The sequence below is a fragment of the Ostrinia nubilalis genome, chromosome 15 (genome assembly GCF_963855985.1).
Source record: "Ostrinia nubilalis chromosome 15, ilOstNubi1.1, whole genome shotgun sequence".
Lineage (NCBI taxonomy): Eukaryota > Metazoa > Arthropoda > Insecta > Lepidoptera > Crambidae > Ostrinia > Ostrinia nubilalis.
In genome coordinates this window covers 1,532,716-1,556,569 of record NC_087102.1, presented here as the reverse complement: position 1 = coordinate 1,556,569, position 23,854 = coordinate 1,532,716, and the positions used below count along the sequence as shown (strand labels likewise).

At 35.8% G+C, this 23,854-nt stretch overlaps 1 protein-coding gene across 1 annotated transcript in view; it reads left to right on the top strand.

The window, feature by feature from the left end:
* LOC135078586 (Ig-like and fibronectin type-III domain-containing protein 1) overlaps nt 1-23,854 on the top strand; it is a 221,827-nt gene that overhangs the window by 57,829 nt on the left and 140,144 nt on the right. The window contains exon 2 of the mRNA XM_063973116.1: nt 18,417-18,450. The gene's annotated coding sequence lies outside the window, so the exon portion shown is untranslated. The remainder of the gene's footprint in view (nt 1-18,416; nt 18,451-23,854) is intronic.

Sequence of the window (23,854 nt, the reverse complement as noted above, 5' to 3'; positions counted from 1 at the left end):
CTTAACTCGTGTGATACACAAACTATAGGTACATGGTGATGCCAGATAACATTACACAAGAAAACGGATAATTTACAACTGAAACTTTTCCATGCGATAGATCGTAGGTTTTTTAGGTTTCCTAGTAAAATCGCAAAACTTTCTACCGTGTTACTCGTACGGGTAAGTATTTTATCCAGAATCACCATGCTCTTGTATAAAACATTTACAGGTATCAAGTAAGTCAGCGTCAAAAGTTTGTCACACCCAAAGTTGCCAAAAAGTCGATACCAATTGTAAAAAAGACGTGTTGGGCCATTCTTATTCTTACGCATTTTTGTGTGAGATGTAAGAATAGCATATGTTTTTAAAGAAAATCAGTGCACTGTATATTAATTTACTTAGTAAAATACCTCTATTAACTAGGCCCAATATCATTTTTATCATAAAACTATTAGAAGAATAATAAAAAAAAGTTACAAGTCCAAAATGTCACGGACCGTGTAGTGTGAGATTCCCGGATTTGGACATACAATATTTTTTTCTGAAGAGATGTTATGTTATTTTGATAAATATTACAGTAATTATGCAAGATTAATACATGTTATATAAGACTGTTAAAAATTTATATCAATAATAATTACCATTTTTTATTTTGAACACCAAACATTGTGTGAGCAGTTTTTGTGTCACAACCACGTGCGCCACTTTAAATATGCGTAACTCGGTAAAAAACTATCTTTGATATTGACATCCCTTGCTAAGTTTTTTTAGAACAGTAACATTGTCATCTTATTAGATTTGCAAATGGCTGAACGTAGTGAGTGAGCCGCAAAAAATTATTTCCTATTTATTTGAAAAAATAATTATGTTTTATGTGTATAAAACATAATTATGTACCTCATGCAGTATAGTTTCAGATAATTGCATAAGATCTGCTAATTCACAGATAGTTTTTTGGATATATCGGACACGTTCCAAATTGTCACGGCCATGGTGATGCTTATGTGTATGAGATTAGAGTTGACTATCGAATGGCAGGTACAGAGTGTAACGAAAAGACGTGTGTTATATACGGCGACTTTATTGGGACTGTTTTTACACTGCAAAATTTGCCTAGCTACTCATTCAATGAATGAGACCGTGCGCTTGTCTATTATAAACATAACATGCCGCCCACCAAAGTACGACAGGACTTTCATTAAATTATTAGCATGCACATAGTATACTTATACAATACAACAGCAATTTACTACCAATATCACATAACTAAGTAAACATGATCGCAAGTTAACATAATTATACAAAGTAAGTTAAACTCAGGAAGTAAACAGTAGTTAAGAAACTGTGAGACAATGTAAGTATAATCCAGTAGGCTTTCTCAACATTGACATTTACTATTAAAATTATATATTCGTACAAACTGAATTAATCTTCAACATAGATAAAGAAATTTACTGCATCATCATTAATAGGTAGTTCACACAATTTACTAACCGAACGTTTTACAATTTCATTACGATACCTAACACTGTATACTCTGGTACAACCGTCATTTCCAGGGTGTTGAGCCACTATCCTACCTAATGGCCACTTTCCGGGTGGTAATTGTTCGTCCTTAAGTAACACAACGTCACCTACTTTGAATTCTGATTGTTTTTTATGCCACTTAGGTCTAGTTTGCAATCTAGTCAAATATTCAGTTTGCCATCTATGCCAAAAATCTCTAACTAACTTTTGAGTCATTTGCCAACGGTTTAAACGGTTAATATTTATGTGTTGTAAATTAGGAGAGGGTACGTTAATTGGGGCCTCGCCTATCAAAAAATGACCAGGCGTCAAAGGTTCTGGTGCAACTGGATCTAAATTGTCGATTGGAACCAAGGGTCGTGAATTCAAACAAGCTTCTATGTCACAGAGTGTGGTTGTCATCTCCTCGAACGTGAGACTAGCTGTGAGTATTCTTCGAAGGTGGTATTTTGTAGATTTCACGCCTGCTTCCCACAAGCCACCGAAATTAGGGCTGTAAGGCGGAATGAAATGCCACTGTGTTCCTTCTTTTGCGAGATGTTCCGTTAAATGTTCTGGTAGTTCTAATTTTGTGGCGTTTAATGCTTGTGCCAATTCCTTGTTAGCACCGACAAAATTTCTGCCTTGATCACTCCACAAATGTGTACATCTACCCCTGCGAGCAACACAGCGACGAAATGCGCCGATGAAAGATTCGGATGTTAGGTCCCCAACCAATTCAAGATGGATAGCTTTAGTAGCCATACAAATGAATATGGCAATGTACGCCTTATTTTGTTTAGCTCCACGTCCTCTTGACATCAAAACATACAAAGGACCAGCAAAATCAACCCCACTGTGCAAGAAAGGACGTGCTGGTGTTGTGCGCACACGAGGTAAGTCACCCATCAGTTGTGTTTTAACAAGGGCCTTCTGCCTAGCACATATTACACACTTATGTATGTAAGCCTTAACCGTATTTTTTGCTTGCAGGATCCAGTACTTCGAACGCAGGTAAGTCAACACTAGCTGCGTTCCACCATGCAGTGTTCTTTTGTGTGCATCAGCAATAATCAGGTAAGTTAATTTACTTTTGTTTTTCAGGATTATAGGATGTTTGCTGTGTTCCGGTAAGACAGAGTTACGCAATCTGCCGCCCACCCTGAGGACATCATCTTCGTCAAGGTAAGGATTCAATGTTTTTAATTTACTATTTCTCTTTACATTTTTGTTAGCTTTTAAATTTTCAATTTCATCATTAAATTCTTCTTGTTCAATTTTGATGCATTTCTTCAAAGCAATGTCTAATTCTTGTGTAGTTATTGGTTCATCTATCCCTTCTGGATTTGTTTTATTGTGTAAAAATCTTATGCTGTATACTATTACTGTTAAAAGTTCATTCAAACTGTCAAATTCTTCAAATTTTATTATCCTTTCTTCATTTATCTTCAAATTTGCATGTATGTTTCTTTGTTCTAAGTCTGTATGGGACACATTTGGTTTTGTAAATATGATTTCTTGTTGGCTTAACCATTTTGGTCCATCCCACCATAGCTTGCATGTTTTCAGGTCTGAGACTAGAGCGCCCCGAGAAGCAACATCAGCAGGGTTTTGCTCTGATTTCACATGATGCCACTGCTGGTGATTGACATTGTCCAAAATTTCGACGACGCGGTTCGCAACAAATGTCTTCCATCGAGTCGGTTCTCCACTTAGCCACGACAACACTATCGAAGAGTCAGTCCAAGCAAATATTTGTGAAGCAGGTATTCGCATTGCTTGTGCTACATGCCTAAGTAATTTGGACAATAGCACTGCTCCACAAAGTTCCAGCCTAGGTAACGAAACTGGCTTAACAGGAGCGACTCTTGTTCGAGCTGCAAGCAGTTTAGTGGTTATAGTGCCATCGAAGTTAATTATTCTGCAATAAATAACTGAGGCGTATGCTTTCTCAGATGCGTCTGAAAATCCATGCAATTCTATCCTCTTGGTTTCTTTGTTTGAACATCCAATCCATCTTGTTATATTGATGTCTTTAACGTTTTCAAAGTCTTGTCTTAATTTTGACCATTCTTCTTTCAATGCCTCGTCAAGTTCTTCATCCCAGTCTACCTTCTTCAACCACAGTTTCTGTATCAGTATCTTCGCGTTAACTATGCAGGGTGCTATCCATCCAAGTGGATCAAACAGTCTTTGAATTTCCGCTAGTATGTTTCGCTTTGTGATTGAGGTGTCCAGAATGGGAGGTAAGTCTATGTCATATTTGAATTGATCGTTTGCTAAATTCCATAGGATGCCTAACGCTTTAATAGTTCCATCAATTTTCAAATTTAGCTGTACTTTAGTTGAACGGTCTTCCGGTTTGATAGATTTCATGAATTCGGCACTATTAGACGACCATTTTTGCAATTCGAAGCCACCTCTTTTTAGTATTTCAGACATTTGTTTGCATGCTTCTATGGCTTCGGCTGCACTGTCAAACCCAGATAGTACGTCATCCATATAAAAGTCTTCTTTCAGGATCTTTGCAGCGACAGGAAATTCTTCACCTTCATCGTCAGCTAATTGTAACAAGGTCCTGACTGCGAGGTAAGGTGCTGGTGCGGTTCCAAACGTAACGGTAAGTAAACGGTATTCTTTTATGTCTTCATTAGGATTGTCTCTCCACAAAATACGTTGGAAATCGGCATGTTCTTTCTTTACTAACACCATTCTATACATTTTTTTCAGGTCAGAAACAAAACATACGGCGTGCATTCTCCACCGCAGGACTATGCTTCTCAGATCTTCCTGCAAAACCGGTCCAACCAACAACTCATCGTTCAGAGATATCCCGTTCGTGTCTTTACACGATGCATCGAAAACTACACGAACTGGAGTAGTCTCGCTTCCGCTTCTTATGACAGCATGATGACTCAAATAAACTGCTTTGTTTTCATGTTCTTGTTTTGGTATTTCTTCTGCATGATTTAAAGTTACATATTCTTGAATAACTTTCGCGTAATCTTCTTTTAATTCTTGTTTCTTCTGTAATTGCCTTTCAAGCTGTAAAAATCTTCTCAATGCTATCTCTTTGCTGTTACCATCTAATGATTTCTGAACTTCTACTTTAAATGGTAAGTTTACTATGTATCTACCGACTTCATTTCTTTTGTATGTTTTCTCGTATATGTCTTCGCATTGTTTTTCTTCTTGTGTAAGCTTTCTTCCTCTTCCAGTATCTAATTCCCACATTGCGCTGAGCATATTATTAAAATCAACCTGGTGATGCATTACAAGCAGTGACGGCGTTTCAGGTTCTCTCTCACCTATTTTGCCAAACAAAATCCAGCCAAGATCAGTCTTTTGAGCACACGGAGTTCCAGGGGGCCCTTTAATTATGTCAGAATGGACGATTTGTGCGTACTCGTTGACCCCAAGTAACAAGTCTATCGGTGCTGATTTGTTGTAGGTTGGATCAGCTAATTGCAAGTTGTATAGGTGAGGCCAGTCTCTCACCGCGATTGATGAAGAAGGTAATTTTGTCGTTAACTGTTTAGATATAACGTAAGCTTCTGATTGCAGACAAAATTCCTTGTTATGTGTTGAAAGTATATGAAGTTGAACTTTGCTATTTATCTTCATCTTTGTAGAACCAACTCCAACAATGTTCCCTGTGATTGATTTTCTTTTCAGTTTCAGTAGTTGAGTCGCCCGTTCGCTTATAAAAGATGCCTGCGATCCTGGATCTATTAGCGCTCGAAAAATCATGGTATGTCCTGTTTCACTCTTCACTTTTACCATTGCTGTGGCTAATAGAGCATACACCTGGTTTGTCTTGCAGTGTGACGTCATCAATGTGTTGACTTGGATTTCATCCTCTTCTACATTTGTATTAGTAGCATGTGCAGTAGGTTCATTCGACTTAGTTTGATGCAGAAGGGTATGATGACGCCTGTGACATATGCGACAGGACATTTGTAATCGGCACTTCATAGCGGAATGTCCTGTCCACAAACAATTGAAACACAGGTTTTGATTTTTTGCATAATTACTTCGTTCCGTAGTTGACATCTTTGTGAACTGTTTACAATGACATAAAGTATGATTTTCGTTACATAATATGCATGTTCTTACTGGAGAAGTTGCTGCGTGGAATGTTTTCTCTCTTGTGGTCTTCTCTCTTGCTCTCTCTGATGCTCCCGTCGTGATTGGATGAACTAACTCTAATGTACGAAACCTTGATTCCAAAAAACACTTCAAATCAATCCACGACGGTAACACGTCCGAGTCACTCTTGAAAGCGAAAGTCTCCCAATCTTTACGTGACTCCTGATCCAATTTCTGTACTACAAGAAATATAATTATAGGATCCCAAGAATCGGTTTTAATATTTAAGTTATTTAATGTATTTATGCATTCGTTAGTATTATCGAGTAACATTTTAATTTGATTGGCAGACTGAACACTTAACCTTTTATATGAAAACAACCTATTTATAAGAGAGTGCACTATTATACGTTTATTTCCGTAACGATTTTTCAAAGTGTCCCACGCATCCAAATAATTGGCTTCTGTCACACGAACATGTCTGAGGAGTGCTTCTGCTTCGCCCGCTAGGCTGGTCTTCAAGTAATGAAGCTTTTGTACGTCGGAGAGTGCGCTGCTGTTGTGTACTAAACTCACGAACAAGTCTTGAAATGTTGGCCACTCTTCATAGCTTCCATGGAAGGTAGGTAATTGTATACTCGGTAGCCTAACTTGCGACTGAAACGTTGATACATTGGGCGAATCATTATTCATAATGCAAGGCGAGCTTCTTTGTTGTTCCAGACTTTTCTTCTCATCTATCGCCGTGATCGCATCACGAATGTTGCCTTTGATACAGATATACATGTCCTCAAACGTTCCATATTGATCTTCCGCAAAATAAGCTATGTCAGCTCGTTGTTCGCGTGGCGTGATCTTCACGAGTTCATGATGTGTGGTTGTAAACAACTTCCAGTATTCGTCTATACACTGCATTCGAGCTTGTAAGTATCCTTTAGTCAACCTTGCTTTAGGACATTTTCTTAGATTACTTTCCGTTTTTCTTATCAAACAAGCTGTTTCTTCAAGTTGAAGTAGTAATTGTTCCATATTTGTAGTAATTGATGTTTAACTTCACTCGTAAAAATGTCCGATGAATAAGTTTTCTCTAAAACTCAGTCCGGCATTGATATGCAAATTAGGCAGATAACGCTCAACTCGTAAACAAGTTAGTTGGAATCTTCATTTCTCCTTCGATATCGTAACTGCTTCACCATAAGGGCTAATTTGCAACTTCACGTAGCACAAATAAATCGGCACCTTCCATTAGCGCGCAGCGTATTGTATTCGATCGCTCCCAGGTGCACGAATATTTTGTTTATTCCACTGCAAATATCCGGTTCGTTACGGACCACTATGATGTTTATGTGTATGAGATTAGAGTTGACTATCGAATGGCAGGTACAGAGTGTAACGAAAAGACGTGTTTTATATACGGCGACTTTATTGGGACTGTTTTTACACTGCAAAATTTGCCTAGCTACTCATTCAATGAATGAGACCGTGCGCTTGTCTATTATAAACATAACACATGGTATTAAAAATGTGTCACTACCGCAAACTATTTAAGTACATCGTCGTGACATTACAACGCGTGGTTGTGACTTTCTATTTTTATTATTTTAATAGTTTTTGTTGTTCTGCTAAATTATTTTGTGTATTGTGCAATTTTTAGGAGTAGCCTTTTAGTAAGTGTACTTATTTTTCGCTAGTATGATTTTCTAGAGGCCACGAAGGAAAAATTATTGCACTTTCTCATTTCTGCAGTAATATCAAATTTTACTGAGATAGCTCCCGGTAAAGGCCCTGTAGAGGTGGTCGGAGTTGTTTAAAAGGAATTGCTATTAACCATATTTTTAGTGGTACGGTGACTATGAAACATGTTTAAGTTGTCAAAACCAACTATTATGTGAATCCTACAGAAATCTCATATGATACTCAATTAGGTACCTACTGTGTTTAAGATTTACTAATTTGTTAAGCATATTATCATATCGAAACCATGTAGGTAGCATATCGGAAGCATGATCAGATAGTGCCAATAATAAAAAGTCTATTTTTTTATTATCTAGTAGATATATTAACTACCTGACGGTATTTTTGATCTCAATTTTAATTAAATTTTTGGATGTTCAGAAAAAAGTACATATTACCAAATAACACCTTTGTTGATGAAACGAATTTAGTGTATTTTATTGTTAATCAATTTAAACTATTATTATATAAATTTAACAACATAAATATTATTATTTACAGTAAAAATGTAAAACTGTCACATCCGTGTCATGCTGTGTCACAGCCGTGTTTACGTAGGCTATTTTGTTTCCTTTCCGAGGGCTTTAAGGTTGTCCATATACATCAAAAGTATGCTTTTGGTTTATACTTTCGATACACATCGCAAAAAGTTTAAAAAAAAAACTTTAATTTAAAAAAAAAAATTGGCACAAATTTAAGAATGGCCCTGTTACGAAATTTTTGATTACTTTTTTTAAGCATAACAAGGCAGGTATTGAGTGCATTCGCACCTGATGTTAAGTGAGATGCTGTCTAGGAGGATGCCTTTTGGTATCATTGAATAAGCCGTATTGCTAATAGCTATATCACTCGATGTTTATGTACTTATCATTTAAAAATAGTGATGTTCCAATAATCACAAAGAAATAACCCTTCCATGCTCAAGGAGCAGAGACACGCAATAAACTGTCCCCAAATGACCCTACACGGGGCCGAACAAACCCTACACGAGACGGTGCCAAATGTGCCTTCTTGAGCGCCTGGCCCGTTAGGTTAATATTTGTGGCACCATATGCTGCATCCACTTTATGAGCGGGCCAAATGAGATGAAGGAATGGGAGGGTTATTTTTAGCTAAAGATTAAGACTGAGGATAATCTTGTTACAAAGGAGAGTCTGTGATTGATAAAAGTATTGATCTATATGTATAGATTTAAAATTAATGTTTTTTTCATTCATAAAATTAGTAGCAAAAACAAGACAGTCCATTCCAATTTGTCAGAAATCATGGTCATGAAATTAAAAACGAAACGAAAACTTTTTTCTAAAAACACTAATTCTTTAAAGCTTTTGTTTAAAATCTCTTATTGGAATATTTTTGACAATATTTATATACAGTTCATACAAGATTTACCATAAGATACAGTCAATTGCTTAGGCATTTCAGTCTTTCAGTCTGTCTGAAGAATGTGTGATTATCATTTTAATCACAAAAGCCTTTGTCTAATCAATCGTAGTTGCTTGCGAATAAAAATTAGTGATACAGTAGTTTAGGTATGAAAATAATGCAATTAAAGACAAAATAATAATCACAGGTGACATTTCTCAAAAATATACCTGAGTGCGAATTCCATTCATCCATTTAATTAAAGGTCATTGTTTTTTGTTTTGTTATTAATTATTTTTCGATGAACAAAATCGAAATATAAACAAGCTTATCCCCTCGAGATGAGTCATTATCAAAAATAGATCGCAGATTCTTCGAAAAAGGTCAAAATAATAATTTATTGATGATACCCTGACTGTTTGAAGCTTTAAAATCGAAATTATGTTGAATCTATCGAATATTTTATGCATGCTTGCAATTCTTATTTAAAAGATTACTGCTGATGACGATGTTATCTATATTTATAAAAGCGAAAGGTCACTGATTGACTGACTCACTCATCACGAAATCTCAGAAACTACAAGCGCTAGTCCCAAATTTCGCATGGGGATTATTTTTAGAATGTAGGTGCTCTAAGACGAAGACGGGTTTTTGCAAAATTCAACCCAAGGGAGTAAAACAGGATCCACGGGTACAAAGTCGCGGGCGGCCGCTAGTTATTTATAACATTTGAGAGATAGTTACTCAATATGACAGCCTTTTCATCCTACAAAGATTAACATTATTCATTGTGAAACCACTTCTATAAATAAAAATCACAATTATCTGTCTCAAAAGAGACTCGAACCCACGCCGTTTCGTATTGTTACAGACCACTTGGCCGAATTTATCAAGTGATTCTTACGCCCGTATTCCCAAACATTATTCAACACTGTGCGTTCGATTTGCTGCTTCACTTAAGCAAGTATCGTTTGTGAATACGGGCGTTACAATATGAGCCAGCGTCCTTAGCGTGAGTACGAGTATAAACGTCTTTCTTACACCTTGTTATTAGTAAAATTTGATCTAACGTGTGTAAGTCAACTTCCAAACAAGCCGTAGTTTCCAATTCTCCCAGGCGTGTGTTGATATAACAACGGTATTTTAGGATAAAACCGCTAAATCTGAGAAGTCCCAAACATTACTTATCTTGGCAATAACAAAGTTTGTTTTCAAACACCGAGATTGTTAGGGAAATCTTTATAAAAGCAATCGAAGTGTATTCGTGTTTACCGGCGCCATTTCAATAGACTACACGAATGTTTGTACTTCAACGTAAAAGGTACAGATCGTTGCTACGACGAAGAAACCCAAACTTACTCGTGTTAAAAATAATAGTACTGAGCATACTTTCTCGTAGAAGCTACACACATACATATACATACACATACATACTTACTCGTATTCGTCATTCGAATATGCACACGATGCACACCCTTTATTACTTTACAATATTGATTAAAAAACTCGGTTCCCACAATTTTCATAGTTCGTCTCCTGAAACTTTATTTTTTACTTGCAGCTTTTTATTTATCACCTTAAAGATGACAAAGATGATAAAAATTGTAGTGTAAACTGAAGGTGTGAAGTAGCATATTAAGTTCACTTGGGTTTGTTAATTCATTCTTTGCCAAGCCAAGAAAAACTTTTTTCAAAGCCAAGAAAATCTTTTAGCTTTTTTAATTGTTTGCGGTTCAACTGACATTTGACACTGGTAGGTAAAAACATATTTGTATGTCCCTATATAAATTGGTGGTAGTAAAATGTCAATTTACTTACATAAATCAAAAAAACACGTGAAGAATCAGCTCCATGCAACCTTGACATTGGTCACGTGGCCGGAAGCGGCAATCACGGGACAATGGCTAATCAAAATGGCGGATGCGCGCCATTACTGATCGGATCAAGCTCTGACATGTCGGAGCTATTATTTGCCGATCTTCTGCTCGTTTGTGTATCATTGTTTCATTACTGAAACTTTTTGGGTATTGGTGAAAATTTTAGTAAGCCTTTTTTAGAATTTGGCAGATTGTACGAGTATATTTCCCATGGAAATAGGGCGAATGTTTTTGCGATTCAAAGTTTAGCCTATTTATTAACTTTTTAGTGCACTTATTTATTTGTCCTAAATAAAGCGGACTCTAAAACACGACTTGAAAGAGCTCTAATGAGCTCTAGAGCTCTTATACAAGTGTTCTACCTTCACCTACGTAGTAGTTTCCTTCTGGATAACTTATCTAATAACACTTAGAAGTGGCAGAAGATCGTATGCTTAACCTGTTTGCAAGCGGAAATGCATTTTCAAAATACATTCATAAATTCTTCCAGAAAAGTGGCATATTTAGGTAATTTCTTTTCCATTCTTCTTTTTCACCTTAGACTTTCCTAGTCGCTTCCGGTTTCAAATCCATTTCTGTTTTTTTGAGATGGTCCAAATCACGACAGACATTCGCAAATAATCAAAATTGAAAACATTAATTTCTAAAAGCTTTAAACGAAACAAATTAATGCCAATCACTGAATAAACGTGAAATAACAATTAATCCAAAACTAAATAAACTAGAAACTAAATCCTATCCAATAAGCAATCAGGGTTCAAAATTAGCACCAAATAGCAATCGATCGCCGGCAACCTGTCTATTTAAATTACGACCAATAATTGGTTCCCGAGTTAATGGAAACTGCCTGAGTAACCAGGCTGTACTTTGGACATGTATAGGGCTTCCATCCGTCTGGGTTTTCCTGGAAAAACCTCTCCACTCCGAGCATTCCCTGCTTTTTGTCTAAATAAAAATAAAGTTTCGTGTGCCAATCGCTATTTACTCTCGTAAAGCTGCTCTCTAATAGCTTCACTGAATTCAGGTAATCGATTTTCCCTGATTTACTTGATTAGCTGCTGCCAACTTTTAAGTTTTTAATGTATCTTTTATTTTAATAAAAGATACATTAAAAACCGATTTTCGAGAAAACGTCAGAATAGCGTAGATTTTACTAAAATCTGTCAAACTCTATACAAAAAGCACCGGTCATCGTTGTAGTTACGGTTAAAGTTAGGTGGTGCAACTCAGCCTTATTATACTCCTTCACAATCCAGAGTCCATGCTTTTACTGAAATCTTTTTTCTAAGATCTCTTAGGCTAATTTGCAGCATCTTACTTTAGCTTTAACAAACGTCAAAAATCTGTCAAACTCCATTGCAAAAAACACCGGTTATTGTTCAAGTTACGGTGTAAGTAAGTTGAACTTAATAATTCTAGATGGTTACCCTACACACGTAGCGACAGCCTATTATCCCGTAGACCGCGGTTATTGAAGACGAAATAGAAAATGAATTGCGTCTGGCACTCATTAGTGCTTGAACATTGACCTTCATGGGTTTCATCAGCAGTTAAGTTCATTATCAACTGGGTCTTAATTTGGCGTCAGTCTGGTCTAGTATTTATACTTTTGATAGTGGAACTTATGGGGTATAATTAAATTACAGACAGTATTGTCCAATAGCTGATGAGTCTTTAAATATCATTATCCGTTTCAATTAAATATCATTACGGATTCATCATCATGATTTGCAATTTTGTTGTTTAGGTGATTTATTTACTTAATTAATACTGATCTAATTAATTTCATTGTTGGAACAATTTACGTATTCAGGAATTTGCTAGTGACAGACGAAGATGCAGATTTCTTTCAGACCGGTGCTTTTTATATGGAGTTTGACAGATTTTTGACTTTTGTCACAGTTAAAGTAAGATGGTGGTGCTACCCCAGCCTTACCCATTTTTCGGCATACTCTGCATTATTTGTAGTGACCTACTATCCTACGTATCCTGTCACTGTAATTAATCTTTTTTTTATTTATTTTGTTTAAATAGAGGATATTTTAATCAAGTTCATCAAACTAATTCCACACCTAAATAATTCCAAATGCTCACCCATCCAACATCAGGCCACGCAGAAAGCTGCTTAACTTCGATCGATTTCAGTTCACGCAAACCACCACACCACGCGGCTCTTGTTCACGTGTACGAATCTGGCCATGCCCACTGTCAGACCTCCGTCAGGGTAATCCGCCATCTTTAATCTACCTGATCTGACCAATTAGTCCTGTTCGATATTCAATTTGAATTAGCTCGGTTTTCGGTCCGTAAAACATATCGAAGGCAGTCCGGACCAGTGGGCTGAGAAGATAAGTCTTTGGGAATTCAATTAGAACCAGGTTGGAAATGTTTAAATATTTGAATTTTATTTACTGTCATTATTTAGAATTTTCATTATGTACTTAACTTTATATAGGTACATTATTAGTTTACAAATCAAACATATTTTGAACGTCTCTATAATCTGTTGCTCTATCCTTTAACTTTTAACTTGATTAATTTTCATTCTAAAATGAAAACTTCCGATTTTATAATTAATAATTATTTTATTTTTAAAAATGACCGTCTACTAAAGTTTTGAATTTAGTAAAAATCCATCACTCAAAAACTATCCTATATTAATAATTATAATCAAACTTTTCAAATTCAACCAGTCTTGATCGTACTTACAAAATTAAATACAAGCAACACTAAAAATGATTACCCCTAATGGGCTGTGGTACAAATACAAATGCACAGCAATTACGCCAGTGGTACACCAGTCACTGGCACGTGCCCAATGCCGAACAAGCTTCAATGCCGGCCGATGCCATAACTATGGGATGCCACTGCGATCTACCGGCGACTGGCGTAAGGGAAAAGATACAGATCAATAACTTAAATCACTAAAAGACATCAGCCACGTCATGGCAAAGTATAGGTAAATACTCAAAAAGAAAAAGATAAGGGGCCAAACAAACCTTGGGAGAGGCCTTTGACCAGCAGTGGACGTCTTTCGGCTGAAACGAACGAAGGGGCCATAATATTACAAAAAGTTAAACATACGTTGAATATTTGTTGGAATTGTTAAACTAGCGTTATGCTTTTTTGTAATAGGGCCCAAGATATTTTGGATTAACCTTTCCTGGCGATTAGCTTAACGTTTTCTGCAATGAGATATTAAAAAGGTTACAATTTAAATATTTTTGGTGTCATTACTTATTAAAGAAGGAATTTTACGCTAAATTACTTAAGTATGCTTAGCAAAACGTTGAACCTTTTGTTTAGTATAACTTGGTGACTATTATGTATTTTGAGTTATTTTTTACTCGTATAACTTACCAATGTATGGACGTATTATGTTATAAGTATGGATGGATGTTTATGTTCTGTACCTATAGTAGCTAAAATAAATCATTTAAATAAATACCCAATAACTTGTTGCCTAAAAAATGACTTTCAAAAATGAGGTGACATTCTATGACTTACGCCACCCACAAGGCTCGCAATATCAGCTATCATAACCGCCATTGTGAGGTCTAAGTGCACATTAACCGTACAAATCCACTTTTATCTCGGCTTACACAAGTTATGCTTAATGCCCCTTCTTTGAATGTCACTTGAATAGGCCATGTGACTCTTTATTGCGGAGGCTGACACTGTGACATTCCATAGAGTAAAATGTAACTCAATTTACAGTATTATTTGACGATACTGGTGTCAAACTTTAATTTTAATTGCTCATAAGATAGGCCCCCTTAATTTAATTTATTGTCCGTGGTGCATAATCTTTTTCTTAAAGGTTTTAAACCTTTGTTTGTCACCTGTCATCCGCTTTGCAATGGAGGGAAGTCGAACCTTAATTTCGAACTCCTCCTATGTTCTTCTGATTAATTTCGTTGCGGGTCCAATGACAGTTTAACTTTCCCCCGGGACAAACTTGACCTTCATTGGTTGGGTTTTTGTGGCGGTCAAGCTGTAGATCCTGGCTACACAGGAGTTGCAGTGGTGGGAACGAGAGGTGGGAATAGTCCCGTGGTGTCAAACTTTACAGGGAATCCCCCAGTTTCTGATATTTGCATTATGAAGAAATGATACTGGCCAGATTTGGGGATATCTCACATTTTGCGAAATCAAAATCTAATTTTAACAACCACTAAAAATCAAATGTAGAGTGACTGGAATTTGATTTTCCAGACCAGTGCATTGACTGCTGACAGACAAAATGACTGATAAGTTCCACTTAAATTACTTACCTACTTATTAAGCAATATTTTAAGCAACTTTGTATTCTAGTGACTTTGTCGTTTTGAAGTAAAATTTTATTGTAAGTGATCTTTACGACTTTTGGTTCTTAGTTCATCGTAAATCAGCAACGTATTTCTAAAATTACCTGAAGGTTAAGTGCATTGAAAAGGGCCTATTTAATAAACAATTTGAATTGAACGAAAACTGAATTACCTTAAAACTTAAACACTTCGTTTATATTGACTTCAAACTTAAATAATGATAATATGATCTTTAAAGTTACTTAAACTTACGAATATTGTTGAAGCTCTAAACACAAAGCTCTAATAAACCTAAACAATCACCCTGTAAACATTATCCCACTACATTACCAGATGAATATTAATGCAAATTGTGTGGCAGCGATCATCCCCGTGTTTATCAATTGGGTACTAATTAATTGAGATTGATGCGTGTGTTTGTTCGTATTATGTCAGTGGGTAAACAAGCAGTTTAATTTGGAAAGTGGTTTTCGATGCAAAAAACAGTCACTCTATTTTCAGTTGTTTGCCTAACACGGAATAAATTGTAGCAGAATTTTGTATTGTTTGTCATATGGATTGATTTAGTTTATATCCAAAGAGATTATGGGTATACTCGTAGTTCTTGCAACACACGAAGGCGAGTGAGCTTTACTTGTACATGCACATAACGATAGTGTAATGTCTGTCAAAACTTTTGCAAAACGAACAGTAGCGAGCCACAACACATGTAAAGCTCACTCGCCTTCGTGAATTGCAATTTTAAACAAGTAAGACCATGACTGATTTTATGAGCCGTCAAACCGCCATAGGTGTGTTAGTAATTTTATTTATTTATCGGTTAATTATTTAATTTGGGGCTAGATGGCGCAGTGTATAAAATGTCCAAGGATATTATTTTTTTATTAGTTAACTAATTTTATTAAAGCATGTTTTATTCACAACAGAAATAAATACATATTCTCGTTATTTCTGTTATGTTAGAATTCCAGTTAATTAACTTTAACTTTGTGCTGGTGAAAATTAGTTTAAAATGTAAACGGGATCTCCGTTTATCCCATGTCTGAAGTAATTCTATTAAATTTATTCGTCTCCCAATTAATAGAAAGGAAAAACTTTAATTAAAAGTAAATACTATTAAAAGAGAATGTTATCCATCCAAACCATTAAGTTTGCAAGTCCTATAGTCTTGTTCCATTTTATCAAGGAAGAAATTCAAAATGAGCATTAGACTTGAACTACCTTACTAAAGTCAAGATGAACTTTTGACTCTACTGTTTTCAAAGTGCATAATAGGAGGCTTTGTAGGAGCTTTTCTTCTATTTAAACATCTAAGGCATATACACAGTTTTCGTGACTCTCTTTTTTAAAATTAATTGTTTCTATTGGCACAGAATATAATATAGAAGTATCTAACTATCCTACCTATGATTCAGGGTAGTTCCCAGTTGTGAGTTGTTACAACACGTCTCTTAAATTATATATTTAATCAGTGTAGCTCTATTAAGAGGATATCGAGTCTTCCTAAGGTACTATTGTCGAACAAAGGCCCTCATCGCCTCTTGACCTTACTCGGCGAACAATCTCTCGCTAAATATTACTTCCTCAAGAATACCCCTCGAACAAGAGCCATATTTTCGCAGCTACGTTAAGTACCTATGTATTTAGATTGTATAATGAAATTTATTTATAATTAACGCCTTGGCTGGTAGGGCCCAAAAAATAAGGAGACATGTAAAGTGCCCCTTAAGGACTACCTTCTGTTTTTTTATTTTTGACGTTCATAAGTACCAGAAATACTGGTGAAAATTGAATAAATATTTTTAATTTGATTTGATACTGAAAGAAAATGATAGCGTAATATTTTAACGACTTTTAAAAGGATGTGATCTTCAATTTGTCTGTTTTTTTAATGTATGTTACCGCAGGTCAACGATTTCAAAATTATTGATTACTGGATAAACAAACAAAATAATATAAATACTTTTCATGTTATAAATAAGTATTTATTGATAGGTTCTGTTTCAATAACTAGTAAAACATAAATAAAAGTACAGTCGAACGCAAAAGTAATATGAGCAAAATGGCTCATTTGGGGAACTCGTTAAAAGTGTCATTTTTCCACTAAATTGGACCACTGGGGAGACATACGAGCCACAACGTAAGACAGATAGAGTGAGCTCACTACACTCGCGAGCTAGTAACATAACATGTTTTCTTATTCTAATCAAAATATAACAATACAATAAGTCTTATTAGTGGCGTAATTATTGAAAAAAATAATCAAAAACCCAATTACGTAAAAATGAACAGGATCTGGCACAGTCGGGTAAAACGCCCCATGTTTTTTTTAATTAGCCTCTCATTATTTATTATTTTCCCTGTAAGCTACTTTAATGACAGACATGTTGTGTGCACTTCCATAATAATTGTAGAATTATATTGCAATGTCTGTTGTACCGTTTACACAGATGTAGACTGCTTATTTTAGTATTCATTATTTATTTGACTAACACAGCTGGTGTAGAAAATACCTATAAATCATTGGAAACATCGTCAGAAGTTTAGTAATCATCATAACTCATCATCATAATCATATCATATTTGTCTGTTTTTAAAAACATACAAATATGAATACGCAGGAAGATTTCATGAATGCTACTGACAACGCCACTCTTGTAGCGGAGTTTTGGGTTGTCACTGTATAGGTGTGTTGTCGACACGACAAGAAGAAGATTGTTTCACTATATGTTTTCCAAATAAAATAAATAAATATTTTACCAAACAAATGAGGTCAGATGTGAAGAACCCACTGCTTTATTGTGTTGTAGAAGGGTGTAAATATAAAATGTATTTATGTCCGCGGGTAACGTCCGGGGAGGGATATGACCCGTTGGATGTGACTGTACCTTATTATGTAGCTTATTGCAGAGGCGTTTTCTTAAACAATGTTCGACACAATAAATTACTAGGAAACCAACCATTTTAAGAAATATTTTCTTCTAACGAAAATTTCGTCTAATATTGCCAGTGAATCCAAAAAGACCTCTACAAAAATAAGTAAGCGATAAAGGGGTTTTACACGAATATTTTTTTTGTTCATAAGACTATTTGGCTTGAAAATAATCATGGAGATTGGTATCAAAATCCTGTACAAAACAACCAAAATTGCTTCGGAAAAATAACCAGAAAGTTTATAGTTTTGTCTCCATCATGGTAATCTTCTAAAAAATTGTAAGCAAGAAATAATCATATTTTCTAGTGGTCCATAAACTAACCACATATTACACAACATTGTCACTCCTTAAGAAGTCGTTGTCAACACGTGTCGGATTGTATTAAAGATGCATTAAAAATTTCCACGGCCAACTGCGCACTTGTTAAAGGAATTCAATACCTTTGACGATTCGCATCACAATGTTTCGATTATTATTAATTGATCTACGTGAAGTTATCCATCAGAAAACAAAAGTAATCAATATTGTAACAAAGTGTAAGTAAACCTACAGGAAATGTGCTGGTTTTAATTCATTAGATTCAAAATTTCAAATACTTATTCCCGTTTTATTTGTTTCAGGTTCTAGTTTGGGATTGAACTGATTGGAATTATTGTAAGTAATTAAATAATAATACTATAACTATTTATTAAGCTTTTGTCAAAACTAAATTAAAAGCTAAATACCATGGTTTTACCGTATAGCTATCCTTTTATAAATACGCTATTATTAGCGTTCGTACCTAAATACCTGGTGTAATTTATTTATTTGCTTGTCACATGGTTAAAATTCGGCGCAACACCCCGCTAATCCACGCTAAATTTTGTCAGTGTGTGCGTGCGCGCCGCATACGTATTGGCGCGCTCACATACAAACCGCTCTCGGTGCGTTTCTATGAAGATGACCTACTCATTTGTATTTACTCTGGTCTTGAGGACTGTAGGTGACATACTCTGCCTTTGTAGGCCCACTGTTTACAAAGTGCCACAAACGCTGGCGATTACACATGCAAACTCGGTGCAATTAGGCGCGGCCTTGCGGCGACATTGGCCTGTCGCGTTAGTGGGACATCACTCATTGTTTTGTGACCGGTTGGACACACGTTATGTTAGAACAAATAGTTTGTGATTTGAGCGGATAATCATGACAAGAAGTCTAGATTTTTTGTCTCTACATAGATATCATACCTCTAGATATCATGTCCCTAGATATCATTCGTCTAGAGATTTGTTTTTCTTTTATGGGACAGGAGGCAAACGAGGAGATCGATCATTTGATGGTAAATGATTACCGTCGCTCATAGACACGCGCAGATCCGGCCTGGTCTTTAGAAATTGTTTCTAAGCTTAGTTCCAGCCTAAAACGATTTCAATTTCAAGCATATACCTACTTCGTATTAAGGCTTTGGTTGGTTGAATTTCAATAAGTAATTAGACCAATCACAAGGTAGACTTAGATTGAACCGAGTGTTGTTAACGGACCTAAAATCTTCAAGTAGATAGCTTAGGGACCGAAATTAGGGTTAATCTTTTAGGAATCACTCAAACTTCACTATTAGGTGTAGGTATCAAACAGGATTTTGAAGAGGTAAACAAATTGTTAATGGTAAATGAAGAACATGATATTAGCGCTCACTAGTTGGCTCTTCGTAGAGAGTGACAGGACTTTTCTCTGCTCTCATTCACTCTAGTAAGTGCAAATGCGAAAGTCCTCCTGTCATTTCAGAGTGATAGGACCTAACTCTACAGTGGCTGGTAATCGCTAATACAGTAGCTCTCTTAGCGTTAGCTAAATTTTGAGTTAGCTCAAGAAATGCTGAGTTTTCCATCATTCGTTCATTCGTTTTTCAACCTAATGTACTACTACTAGATATGCCTCATCGCGGATTTTCCCAACAACCGATCCGGCGCTACCCGCATCCAGGTGCTTCCCGTGACGTATCCCACTTAGAGCACCTATCGATATTTTGAGCAGGTGCTATTAAATTTAATTTTATATCGATAGGTGCTCTAAGTGGAACAAACCAGGTGCCTGAAATACGTCTTTCCTGCGACCTTCATCAAATCGTCGGTCAGAGTTACCCATACTTGTCACATATTTGTCGCATACAAAGCGACCTTGCTTTGACATTGGTCTAGCTCATTAGCACCGTTTGAGCATCACATCGTCCGTTTGATTGCTTGTTAGCGCCATGACAGACGTTTAGGCTCGCCCATTTTACCAGAGTAAATACATTAATACAGTGTGTGCGTGCGCGCTGCATACGTATTGGCGCGCTCACATACAAACCGCGCTCGGGCGTTTCTATGAAGATGACCTACTCATTTGTATTTACTCTGATTTTACCGTCTGCTGACCACCATCTGCATTGTATACGAATTATGATTGCAAAACAATGGGAGCTGGATTCTGGAGTTTTGTCAACTGCAGCACCATTTTGTCACTAGGAGAGCTCATTTACGTGCTAACCTTTCCCTACTGTTAAACTAAAAACTAGGTAGAGCCTGCGACTATTATTTATTTTATTTAAAACATATATTAAGTATGCACAAAAACACACATTACATAAGGCGCACTTAATACCATTTGGTATTAGTTTCCAGTTAACCTTATTTTTTCCTGAAAAAGGTAAATCAAAACGCTGGGTTATATAGGAAAGTATATTGTGATTGTATTGTATTTTATTATCTTGCATTCCGTATTTATTTAGACTATGATGATTCAAGTTTAGCATGTCTTTAATAAGATCTCAAGGTTTTAATTTTTATCCGAAACTGGTTGATAGATAAACTTGAAAAACTAAATGATATGATCAAATAAAAACATCAATAACACATCCGAATACCAACATACACTAGTAAACTAAAATGTACATATTATAATAACATGAATCAGTCGTACGAGGTCAAGGCCAGCATAAAATAATATAAGCTATTTTTAACCGCAGCCTCATTAACGTGAACCAATTATTATAATAATACTGGCTTTTAGAGCAAAAACTTCGTTGCTTAATAAAATAATAACATGCTGGAAATATGAAAAAGTTACCAGAGTGTAGGTCACTTGATGTGCTGAACTAACGTGAGGTCAGTGTCAAGCTTATTTAGATTTAAATATCATACTCCAGATTTTTTGAGTAATTAAAATTCTATATTTCAGCTTCATATGCCCTAAAAAGTATTATTATTCCATGAATCCGTGAATCAAAACTTTGTTATTTTTACAAGTGATAATAACACCATAAACAGAAATTGGAAACTAAAATTAACTTTGTTAGATTGGATAAAAGTTTTAAGATCAATTGGATTTAAGATCATAAATTAATGTAGTAGAACACTTATATGCAATAAAGAATTTCAATTTGAATAAGGTACTCGTATAGTACGAGATCTGTAGATACCTCAGATCGATTTATATCCTTACTATAATATGGAGGTAAACTTCCAAGAAATAGCTTCCATTTAAATAATTTGTTTTTGTAACACAATACAATACCTACCAGCCAGGTTCCTACTCAAAACAATACGGAGGTAAATAATAATACAATGGCTTTCCATCTCAACAAACCAATCAATCTAGCTTGATCATCCCTTCCATTGTAAATTCAAGATTCGATGACTGGTAGGGACGTTTCTCGATTACTCATAAATTATCGGCACTTTATCGATAAACGTAAAGGTTTAAAGGTTTTGCCACACTATATAAATAAATAAATATCCTTAGACATTTTACACTGCGCTTCTAGTCCCAAACTAAGCAAAGCTTGTACTTTGGGTACTAGACAACGGATATAAACATACTTACCTAAATACTTTTTTTTTTGTAAATACATACTTATTATACATAGAAAACACCCAGTCCAATACAAACAAATATGTTCATGCACACAAATGTTTGTACTGTGCGGGAATCGAACCCGCTACCTCCGGATTAGTAGTCCGTTTCGAACCACTACACCAAACGGCCGTCACTGAATGCGATATGCGGGCAATCCGGTCGACGTGAAAGGAGCCCATTTTTAAACAGCATAGTCGGTCAGGGCAACGGTCATCAGTCCGGGCAATACAATCTGTCAGCAGCGGTCGTGACAAAGCAATCTGTCAGTGCAGCGGTGCAATTTGCGTTCTTTGCAAGATGATCGCATCAAATACAAAATGTAAAGACCGACAACGGCATTACATGATGCAGGCTGCGTTTACTGACCAGTGGGCCTAGGCGCGCCGCGATAGGCGGTTATCACGCCATTTTATCGATTTTGTCCACCTATTTTGATGTCGATAAAAGTTATCACGGCGCGCATCTTAAGCCTACTGAATGCAGTGTGACAAATCCTTAATCTTTAAACCGAGCCCAATAAATGCATTTACCTTATATCATAAATCGCCTTGGCCCTGGCCGCAATCGTCTTACATAACGCTTGCGCATACTTGTCGTGTAAATAACTTGTGCGCTTTATCTAAAATAGGCATCGGATTGTCACGGATAATACGTATGGTAAATAATCTCCTGTGGATTAAGGTTTGTGGCGTTTATCGATAGTTTTGGAATTTAACTTGACATTCAATTAAGTTGTTAATGTTTAATTAAAGGCTTATCATAGTTCTATTACCAACAGTGTTATATTGTGTTCACTTTGTAGAGTTTTTGAAGCTGTAGATATTTTTGTGTATTCTATTGAATGTTCCATCTAAATATTAGATTATTTTAAATGTGTTTTAAAAACAAAACGTTTTTAATAATTGCTTTGAACATGGAGCGACATTGTCACCTTGAAAAAGGTTCATAAATAAAGAGAAAAAAAATACTTTGGACGCTATTATGTTCTACCTTAGCTTAATTTATTTATAAGGAAACTATGAATGTATGGTGTATGTTTTGTTGGTTGTCCTTAATAAATAAATAAATAAATAACATATTATTTTTGTGAGTGACTTTGGCTGTTTAGTTTATTTGATTTACTATTTGTTGTTTTTTAAAAGGCGATAAATTGATATATAATATGAGGAAACATCCGTTTCTGAACATTTTGCCCTTTATTTTAACTCACAAAAAGATCGTCCAACAATAGTTTCAATGCCTAAAGTTTATCGATAAAATTATCGACATACGAGGTTACATCACTACTGAAGATGCTCCATCGTCAGTGGCCTTAACATCGGAAATGCTTGACACCGTTTGCCGATTGTGCTCGGTTAATACTAAATACATTTGTTTGTATACCTACCTACTTTGAGGTGAACTTGCAGCTGTTATTTAGTCTTACTAAAAATATGTTTTCGTGTAATATTATGTTTAATACGTAAGTAAGTACTTTAGTAGTCTTAGATTAATTCAACCTTAGAAGTGATGCTACGAGTAGTTTGGTAATATTAATAGTTTGAACGCGTACCGCGACGTGAAACATCCACCCACAAGGTGGGCCGACGACATCATAAAGGTATCAGGGAAGCGCTGGACGCAGGCCGCTACCAATCAAACAGCATGGAAAGCATTAAGGGAGGCCTATGTTCAGCAGTGGACGTCTTTTGCTGAAATGATGATGATGATGAATGTTTGAAGCAACAATAGCCGAACGGTGATGGTGTCGGACTGGATGACTTGTGCCCGAGGAACGCGGGTTCGATCCTCACCGCTGGACCACGCTGGATTATTGTGGTGAACCCACTCATCCAAGCATATTTAGTTTAACATGGTTTACCATGAGGGGTTAAGTGTTAAAAAAAACTGTTCATCTGTCACATATTTTTCTTAATATGGTCGGAATCAAATCAAAATTGCTATTCAGTTGGAATATTGGGCAATGTTGATAAGAATTCTCACTTTTGTCAAATATGCTGCGAACTGAAATATAGCATTCCTAGCTAAGTATTTTGATTGCTCAATGCAATAAATTCCAATAAATGATAATACGCTTACAATTAATATTAAATTGCAATTCTGATTGCAATTTATGAGCGGATTGTGTTGTCTGACTGCAATAAATTTACAAGCAGAAGATTTGACTCTATGATGAGAGTTT